This window comes from Sebastes fasciatus, chromosome 13, assembly GCF_043250625.1.
Source record: "Sebastes fasciatus isolate fSebFas1 chromosome 13, fSebFas1.pri, whole genome shotgun sequence".
Classification (NCBI taxonomy): Eukaryota; Metazoa; Chordata; class Actinopteri; order Perciformes; family Sebastidae; genus Sebastes; species Sebastes fasciatus.
This window is the reverse complement of record NC_133807.1, coordinates 25,427,185-25,438,122: the sequence shown is the minus strand read 5'-3', so window position 1 is coordinate 25,438,122 and position 10,938 is coordinate 25,427,185.

The window sequence follows — 10,938 nt, the reverse complement described above, 5'->3', positions numbered from 1 at the left end:
ATCGTGGTTTCCAGACCTGTTTTGTTTCATAATACTGTAACTAAGGAGACACGTTTTTCATTCCTGAGCAACGTATATGCCTGTGCTTGTGTGACAGGTTCTTGTCTATCTGTGTGTGCCGCGCTCCTTGTTATTGTCTTGTGTTGAGGTGTGTGTGACTGAGGTAGGCCGCTCCGCCGAGCTGAGCTTACACACCCTGTCAAACAGGACATCTCGTTTACACTGCGACTGTGGCGTCCTCCCCGCTAGCCCTTTGGCCCTGTAATGGAAATGAATGGGGGGTCGACAAGCTGAGGCACATTCTGTGTGTTCAGATTACTGAGGTGCAGGCAGAAGGGCCTCACTATTTACACTGCTGTGGCTGTGCACACAGTAGGAACAGTAGCCCGGCACTGTGGTCATTTAGTATTTGAACTCTTATCTCAACAGGTGAAAGCCATTACTGTCCACACGCCTCACTGTGAAAGAAACCCACTTTCTCCCTCTGTCTCATGCTTAACTTGGGGGAATTCCTCAATAAGACTTTTATGAAATTGGATTGGTGCAAAAACAGCAGGGCGGATGCTGGGGAGGGCTGATCCAGATCAACACACAGCGTGTGGCGGAAGGCATGTAGCTCACCTGCATATCTGTTCATGTCTGTGGAAAGGACACTTATATCACTTACACTTGTATTAGGCAAGTCATAGCCCAGTCAACACACTGACACACTGACAGCTGTTGTTACCTGTTGGTCTTGAGTTTGTCATGTTATGATTTGAGCATATTCTTTATGCTAAATGCAGTACCTGTGAGTGTTTCTGGACATTATTCATCATTGTTTTGTGTTGTTAATTGATTTCCAATAATAAATATATACATACATTAGCATAAAGCAAACATATTTGCTCACTCCCATGTTGATAAGAGTATTAAATACTTGACAAATCTCCCTTTAAGGTACATTTTGAACAGATAAAAAATTTGATTAATTTGCGATTAACTATGGACAATCATGCGATTAATTAATAAATTTTTTTATGCAATCTGAACAGTGGGATCTGCATTTTACAGTCCCCGTAACTTCCAACATCATAGCATTACTTTTTATGCAATCAGAGCTGCTGTCTGTTACGAATCTTTGCCAGTAAACTATTAATTAAAAATCAATACTGTTTTTCGAGACTCGATACAGTATCACAAAACATATCGCGATACTCAAATGTACTGATATCTCCTTACACTCCAACTTTTGATGGAGATGCCTATTTTTGTTTACTATCAAATAAAAGCTGCTTAACGCTGTGAACTGATTCAACTGCGAACAGGAAGAGAACTTTCCTTGCGAATTAATTTTTTGTTAAGTAAGAGCTTTTCGCTGCAGGTCTCCGAGGCATTACAGACGTAGTCTCTGGAACTCTGCTGGCCTCTTATCCCGCTGTAGACCAATTCTTAATAGAATTAAAAAGGATTAATGCGCTCTTTAGTATGCTCAAGTTCAGGCTTGCTCTCCCAGCCTGAACTGCTATGCATATTTCTAAATCTCCCATAGTAATTACTCAGTGAATACACTAGCTGCAGCCATTAGGACTGCAAGTGGGCACATTGTGTCCCGATAGGAGTCTGTGAAAGGCATTACTTTGCATGTTCCTGGTTAGATAAATCTTCTTGCTTCCCCCGTCTTCTCTCTCTCTCTCTGCTCCTCAGGGATTAGGATGTTTCAATAAAACCGCGCTGGCTCATTGAATAAGTAAAGAGATCAACCGCAACACTGACGTACAAAGAGCTGACGGGGTCTACAGGTGGATAGCAGGGTCGCTGCCAAATGTGGAAACCTTGTTGTGTTTGTGTGGGTGGGTGATGTTTGTGCATTTCCTCACATACACAACAGTAAACACATACCTAATTTATCAGTCTAGCACATATGGCATGTTCAGATGAGATGGTACACCTAGACATACTATCTGATGAGGACAGTTTCATTGTGCTATCTGATGAGGATAGCATCATTTAGCAAATCAAAGCAGTGCTGTACTCCCCCCCCACACACACATACATACTGTTCTGGTCAGCTGAGGCTGCAGAGTATTTTTCGAAGGTAAGTGTTGAAGCTTATATGAATTGCTAATGAGTTGTAGAGGAACACTGTGTGAACATGTATAAGAGTGCGATTAAATTCCTCCCTGTAATTCTCAGAAATGTCTGTTACAAGATTAAAAATAGCATAGATTTATAGAACACACACTTCTCTAAGAAGTTAATTTCCTGTCAGCGTTTTAAAAGAACAATCAAACTTTTTATGACTGCTCAGGGCTGAACATTTCATTGGCAGAGAAATGATATTTCCTTAGGTTTGTTGAAATGCAACCATGCCTCTCACTAGCCTCGTATAAACCAAGGTTGCGTCCGAAATTCCATACTTACTTGCTAGTTAGTACGCTAAAACACTATGTGAGATTGCTTAGTACGAAACCTTATGGTGCCTTCACTCTTGAGCTTGTGTTTACAACATGGGAAGTCATGTATACAATATGCTTGGCGTTCAAGTGGTTAAATAGTGAGAACACCGCTGCTAAGCAACGGCAATATTAACTTTACAGTCGGCGTCTAGAAGCCACAAAGGCTAACAATTTAGCTAGCAAGTGTGTAACATAATGCAGGAAATGCAAAGTCATAATGGCAGAGGAAAAAGATGAGGCCGTTGGGAATATCAACATTTTCCTCAGACATATTATAAAATTACGAAGAAAAAACAATATACAAATAAAATTACAATATCTTAAATTATTATGCACCGAAAAATGAACTTCCATGGCCTCCGCCATTTCTGACAACGTCAACAGACACAGGGCTTTCAGAAACTTTCAACTTATTATTATATTACAGAATGCAACGCTGGACACTACGGCGGCATAAATATCCCACAATGCAATGTGGTAGTGAAAACAACGTTCATAACAGACGTTGACGGCGGGCTCTGTGACATCAAAAACGCTTCAATTTAAGTGTGAGTCACTTTGCTATAGGCGTAATATATATTTGAAATAAATTCAGACTTTGATTCTCACAAATCATCATTTTGGTCACATGAGGTTGGTACGGGTAACCATGGTTACAACCAGCAAGGAGGCTCTCAGGAACTGACGACGTAAATTACTGCTCAGTTCACCTGAAAAGATGCATACTACTGTTTATTCACACAAAAGTAAGTTGAACGATATTGAGTATGTAGTGCATAGAACGCGATTTCAGACGCAGCCCGTTTCACAGTTGAAAACATTCAGCTGACAGGAAGTAAACATGGACCCAAGCTGTTGCCTAGCAATGCAGTTCCGTTGAAACAGTCTATAGCCGGTTATGTCAAACAGCAAATTGAGCAGAAAACATGCCACTATTTACCATCTTAGAGGTCATATTGTCTTTGCGAGGGTGAGGTGTTACGAAAGTATACCACACAATGGAAAAGGTTACCTGATAAGACCTGGCGCCACAACGTGTGGTGTGTTTATTTTAGTGTCAAGCTGAATGTTTCAGGGTAGGGTGACCTTAGCTACCTGCAGCTTCTCTCTGTTGAGCACGAGGTGTGTTCAGACAATGATCCGACTCTTCCTGTCACCTGTGAAACAAACCAGAAGTAAACATGTTTAAATAAAAGTGACGGTTAAAGATTTGCCCCAGAATCATAACAAACTAGTTGGACTTTGACATAACAGTCTTCGATAAAACCGGCTTATCTACCAGAACCTAGACAAGACACGTTGTCGATAGAGATACCAAACCACTTTGTTTATATTGGGCTGAAGGATGAGAGATGTCGAGTGTGTGTGTGTGTGTGCGTGTGTGTGTGTGTGCTCAATAACCTGCAGGCTGCTGAGGGCAGACTGGAATGCAAAAACAAGATCTTTGGGAATAAAAACAATAGTGAGGTGTCAGTGACAACTGCGCTGGGAGAGGTGGGAGGACGATCCAGGGCTCCAAGGTCAACAAGCTGAGCCTCCTGCAGCACACACATTCACATGTAGTGGTAATGTAATAGTGACATGACACTCTGCCCGTGTTAATACAAGCCGGGGGAGTCATGAAAACAGCCCATTCATCACTTAAGCAACCTACAGTATTACTCAAGAGAACCTCATAAAGTTGGATGTATACAACTGACCTCAGCGCTCACTCTGGAGCTCATAAGTGATACATCTTGAGAAAACACATCTCCTATGTGTATAAAACATTTTGAGTCAGTGTATATGGAATCTTTTATTGGATTTAAATAAGATAAGATAAGATAAGATGAGATAAGATAAAATATACTTTTATTGTCCCCGTGAGGAAATTTTTCCTACTGCAGTTACAAACACTAAATTAAAAAAGCATCAACAACAATAATAAACGATTCCACACAAGACAGGGAACAGTTTCACAGAAACAGATGTTTCAACACATACACAGTCCACGTTCATATATGGCACATATAATCACACACACCATGGCAGGTATTGCACCCAGGTAGTGCACTGCACCTTCTACCATCTTGCCCATATTGCACAGACAATAGCCCAATATTACACAGATGCAACATATTGCACTGTCCCAATTTAACCTATTGCACTGTCTGACCATATTGCACTGTCCCAATTTAACATATTGCACTGTCTAACCATATTGCACTGTCCTTATGATAGCTTTATGTTACGAGTTGTTGAGAAGTTTAATAAACATCGGCATGAATGAATGTTTGTAACGGTTCAATCTGCACCGTGGAACTCTATATCTCCTGTCGGAAGGTAAAAGTTGATAGTCCTGGTGTAAGATGTGAGTTGGGTCTGACACAATTTTCTGTGCCTGTCTGATGACAGACTGCTCATAAAGCATCTGGAGGGTATAGGGTGGTTTTTGACCCCCATAATCTTCATGGCAGTCTGCAACCATTTTAATAGTTACTAGTAATCCACAGAAGACAATCCTACAAATATTTCACTATCCACAAACATGTATTTTAGTATTTATGTTGTGTAAAAGTCACATCCACACAAATACAGGGCGAGTGTCAATCACGATCCTAAGCCCCGCCCCCCGTAGTTACTGTTGCTACGCCCCCTTAGTTACTGTTGCTACGCCGGACAACCTTGACCAAGAGAAAGATGGCTACGATGACAAACTTCACTCAGGTAACTTTGGGATGCTAGACGTCGTGTAAATCAACATTAATAACACCAAAAGTTACTTCGGGGTGACATGTAGAGATAATATAAACAAAGGAACGAAGTCAGACGAAATCATGCAGTCAGAGCTCCAACAGAAAGTGGAGAGCTCCAATGCTAGCGGTTAGCATGATAAGCAATTAGCGCTAGCAATTAGCATAAACCAGGGGTCAGCAACATGCGGCTCTTCAGCTCCTCTCCAGTGGCTCCCTGTGGATTTATAGAAATGGAAATGAATAACTGTTTTTTGAGGAGTATTGGTGCCACATTGAGGAAAAAAAAGAATCTGAGATTTCGAGAATAAAATCATAATATTATAAATTAGTAATTTAGTAAAAATTAGTAAATTTATTTTTTTAATTTATTCTCGTAATATTACTACTTTTTTCTCGTAAAGTCATGACTTTATTTTTGTTATATTACGAAATTTTTTCTTGTAAATTTATGACTTTATTCTCGTAATATTACAACGTTTTTCCTCGTAAAGTTTTTACTTTATTTTCGTAATATTACGACTTTTTTTCTCGTAAAGTCATGACTTTATTTTTTTAATATTACAAATTTTTTTCTCGTTAAGTTCTGACTTTATTTTTTTAATATTACAAATTTTTTTCTCGTTAAGTTATGACTTTATTTTCGTAATATTACGACTTTTTTTTCTCGTAAAGTCATGACTTTATTTTAATAATATTACGACTTTTTTTCTCGTTGAGTTATGACTTTATTCTCGTAATGTTACGACTTTTTTTTCTCGTAAAGTCACGACTTTATTTTCATAATATTACGACTTTTTTTCTCGTTGAGTTATGACTTGATACTCGTATTGTTACGACTTTTCTCGTAATATTACGACTTTTTTTTCTCGTTGAGCTATGACTTTATTCTCGTAATGTTACGACTTTCTCGTAATATTACGACTTTTTTTCTCGTTAAGTTATGACTTTATTCTCGTAATGTTTGGACTTTTTTCTCGTGATATTATGACTTTATTCTGGAAATCTCAGATTTTTTCCCCTCAATGTTGCCCTAATACTCCGTAATACATTTGCACTTTGGCCCTCACTGCATGAGACTTATACTATATACTTAGACTATAAACTGTGTTACCTTCTTCACAATGCTCAAATGTTTTGTGGCTCCAGACAGATTTCTTTTTTTTTCTTTGCCTAAATGGCTCTTTTGATAGTAAAGGTTGCTGACCCCTGCGTTAGGCTATAAACAAACTGAAAAAGTTGCATAGTCTTGCTTAAAGTTCTCCATAGTTTACCTTGTCTCCTTCTTGACGTATACGGCTTGTTGGCTAATATGTGTATAACATAGTATAAATATGTGTGTAAGAGGGGGCATGTAAGAGTTTATAGTACAGTACTGTGTGTGGGAGAGTAAAGTGCATGGTGTATGTGCCAGACCATGATGCAGAGTGTGTCTGTGATAGTGAGGACGGTGCTCTCTGTGCAGCGCTGCTCCTAATTACAGTCCTCCCCAGGAACCAGCTTGAATAACATGGAGAATTAAATAACCTGAGGTGCTGAGGTCACACTTACAACACCGCAGTACATCAGAGAGCCATTGAAACGTGCTCGTTGGAGTTAACTGTTAAATACAGTCTCTTTCTGCTGCTGTACGCTTTTCTGCATGTAAGTGTGATGACAGCGTAGAACCAATATTTTAATGAGCATGCACACAGCAGGCACCTGACAATATTCCTGTAATTCATGATTATGAATGTGGTGAACTAGTGAGTAATTTGTGTTTGTGTAATGCTGATCCACTAACATCACTTGCCAAGGAGAGTTTGTGTAATTAGTAGATAGAGGGCAGTAAGTACAGTGTAGTAAGTCATTTTTATTATCTTTAACAACAATGGTTACTCATTATTAAATTTGTTGCACATGCTCGTCTTTTTGTATTACATGTCTCTTAGTATGTCTTAAAACAAATTATCTTTTTCCTGACACTATTGGGCAACAGGTGGCCTACAACAGCTTTTTATGATGTGTTGTTTACAGTCATTCGGTGAATTGTTGAACAATGTCAGTCTGACAGTCACGGCTGCTGGCTCCATTGTTATTAGTGCTAACCCTGGGGGGTGAGTTATGGTTACCTCTGTCCTGTAATTATGTTTCTCCTTCCCCTTGGTTGTGGTGACAGATGATGCCGGCAGTGGAAAAGCCGGCGAAGGAAACCTCCTGTTGGAAGATGAGGAATGATGGCAGTGACAGGGAGACAATCCCAGGCCCGGAACCACAGATGTACCTACCTGTCTAGACACTAAACAGCTGTCCTCACATACAGCTCCCACACTGCTTAAAAAGCACCACAAGTCAGTAACCATGTCAAAAAAAAATTATGAAGTAATGCAACTTGTTTACAGTGCAAATCTGTTTTTTTAATGAACATTATTGAATTGAACGCCATTATGTCAGCCTTGTATCAAGACTGGAGAGGGAAATTGTCGCACACAATAGGCCTTTTTTGCAGCAGCAGATATTTTGACTTTTCATGGCAATAAAATCACAGATCTCAGGAACAAATAATCTTATAACTACAGTTGGTAACTTTAATACAAATATTTTTTTTGTCATATTTGCTCAAACTGCTGCTATATCCTGACAGTAGTGTAATGAGACTTTTAATCTGTGAAAAAATCTTGTTCCTCTTTGTCCTCCTAATGCTCCTAATGGCATTTGCAAGATTCCACCACGCCCGAAGGAAAACAACATCTCAGAGACGAGGAGTCTCAAACGCAGCTGTCAATCACTGCTCATGAACTCCGTTTATGCCGTGTTCACACTGCACGACTTAAACCCTGATTTTCCACTTTGCAACGGTTTTTAGAGCTCCCCGACAAAAGCCCCAAATCAGAGGTGAATCTGCGTTGGCTCAGCGCTCGCACATCGGTGCTCGAGCGTCATGTGTGAACTGTTCAAAGACGACAGCCTAGAGGCTTGCTGGCATATCACAGACGCATTCCAGATATCTAGCATGCTAAATATCTAGACCTGTCGGGGAGTCTGTCAGGGAGCTACAACCAATGATAGCGTGAGACACGGGTTGAGGGGAAACCTGGGGGAGGCGGGGTTGCCTGTAACAATGGGAACTTACTGTATGTTGCATTTGCAACACGGAGCAAAGTTGTTGTTGCACCGAGGGTGTTGGATGTTTGCATGAATAAACATAACACAAGACCGGTCAGTCATGTAGTGTGAAAACCACAACGACTTAAAGACTCACGATTACAAGACAGCAAGTTGTGTAGTGTGAACAGTACAGCAATCTAACGACTTTTAAAGTTGTAGTTTTAACTTGGCTTTAACTGTGAAATGAGAAAATATGTGATCCGGCCGCCATGTTGAAAACAGTCGAGCCAAAACCAAGCACATTTGAGGAGAGAAATAGGCAGTACAGTAACTCACTAAGTAGTCTTGTTGCCTAAACCTAACTAAGCTGTTTCCTGTGAAGATTGAAGTTTATTTTGAAAAGACTGGAGCCGAAATTGACTCGTGCGTCACACAAAAAATGAGGAATAACGTTTCGTAAGATATCATACGAACCGTTGTATGAGGATACGTGCACTCGAACACCTGTATGGCACGCAGCCATGTTAGTGTTGCTAATTCCACCGGTGCTTTTCATGCTATTACATGTCCATATTTCTGCTGTGCACATCGTCCATTTGTGCATCCATATAATTAAGTGTGTTGACATGTACATTTCTTGCAGTGTGCTGCTCCCCTGCTCCGTTCTCCTCTCGGCAATTTTTCAGGTGAGTGCCTGATCGCCTCACTGATCCGCAGCACAACCAAACACAAGGCTTTGTTTATTTAACAATAGGGCTCAGCCAAGTGTGAACAGCTACAGACGGGCTGCCTTAACAAAACATGACAGTGATAGACACACTGACTTAACTGACATTTTACAGCGCTGCAGCACCTCCTCATTTATAAATCCCTGTCCCCCTAACACTCCTGTCATGTTGTCATCGCTGCAGGTGAGACTGTGTTGGATTCTGACAGAGAGCAGCTTATAAACAAAATCAACCAAAAGGGCAGTTTGGTGGGAATTTCTTGCATTCTTTCTCATGAGTGAGCAGTGCATGCCGGTGCTTGTACATGTAGACTGTGTCAGAACAAATTGTGGCGCGTGTGAGTTGTATTGTATGTGTGTGTGTGTGTGTGTGTATTTTGACGTGTGAAGCTACAGAAATAACAGAGGGCACGGTATAAAAATCCTGATTGTTTCTGAGGGATTATCCTTCACAATGCAGGGCTTTATCAGAGGGCCTGGACCGCTGTAACAAGACACGCTCGCCCTGGGTTCGCCCAGCCAAATACTGAGACTTACGCCAGCAAGGAATCACAGGGAGGGGGGGAATAAATGAAGAGAGTAAGAAAAGAAAAGCAAAGGGGGGGAGACGATGGCGAAGGAGTGCAAAGAGCAGAGAGAGGGAGGAAGAAGAAAAGTGGAGTGAGAGGGGAAAGTGAGAGAGAGTCAAATGTAGAGAGAAGTTGAACAAGTTTAACTGGAGGCCATGCTTCAAACAGAGAGGTTTGTTTTCTGACAGAGATCCCTCTCAGGAGATTGAGCTGGAAAACAGATTAATAGAGGCTGTCCAAGTTGCTCTCTGATATTGCACAACATGTGCCTCAGCAGCATGTGAATAAGAGCTGCTCTGACGTGGCTGTTTGTGCGTTATAGCCTATAATGTATAAGATGCAGCCTTTATATTCAAACACTGTACAGGCAGGGCTTGGTCTGTTTGCAGAAATCTTTCATGTTTGGCTCTGTGGACGAGAGGTGTTTTTGATTGGGTTGTTTTATTTGCTTCCTTTTTATAAGGCTTTCTCAGCAGGATCAGGTTGCCGTGCCCAGGCTGACCAAACTCTGTAAAGGGGGGCTGTGGTTTTGGAAATGAGGGGGGAGAGTTGGCCGCTATGGAAGGGGCTTTAATATGTGTGTAGGAGGTGTGGGTGTACATGTTATTGTGTGAGGCCCTGTGACTTCATATATTCATATATTCCCATGACACCTCCACTCCTAGCACTCATGAAGAATATTCTTTCAGACTCGCTAATTCACTTTTATTAGCTGTTCATTTCTTTGGTGTGTGAGCGCCATAATGTAACCACGTAGCGTGATTGAATGTTTATGTATTACAGCGCTATCCAGTGGGTGCAAACCTCAGATGAATGTGATTACTGTGTACATGTTTCTCTATATGTGAGTATGTGTGTTGGTGTTCTTCCTGTACTGGCAGCGTGTCGATGTCCCTTTTGTGATGTTCAACCTGTGCCAATTTCAGGCTTCATGCTGAGCCGATTGGACGGGCCAAAGTGTCTGTAAAGCTGAGAACACAGACGAAGGCCACCAGTTGCGTCGCCTCACGTCGCATTTGTCCTAGCCTAAAAGTTGCACTCGAACACACCGCAAAGACTACATCTGACGGCCAGTTAGCACGTACGTTCTGGGCCTGCATGAGATGGAATAACTCTCCCTACCAGCAGGTCGTGGTAGTCTGTATTCGTCATTCAAAAAGGGAAACCGGAAGACCGAGGACTGCGGATATACAAGCCGTTGTTATGATACGTACATGAAATACAGCGGCGTTTGCCGACCATTTTCACACCACTCTCGCTCACCACTTAGCTTCATTCCAGATGGCCATGTCACTGTGAGAATATCCGTGTATTTCATCTCAAGTAGGCGCAGAACATACGTGGTAGTTGGCCATTGGCTGTAGTCTTTGCGGTGTGTTCGAGTG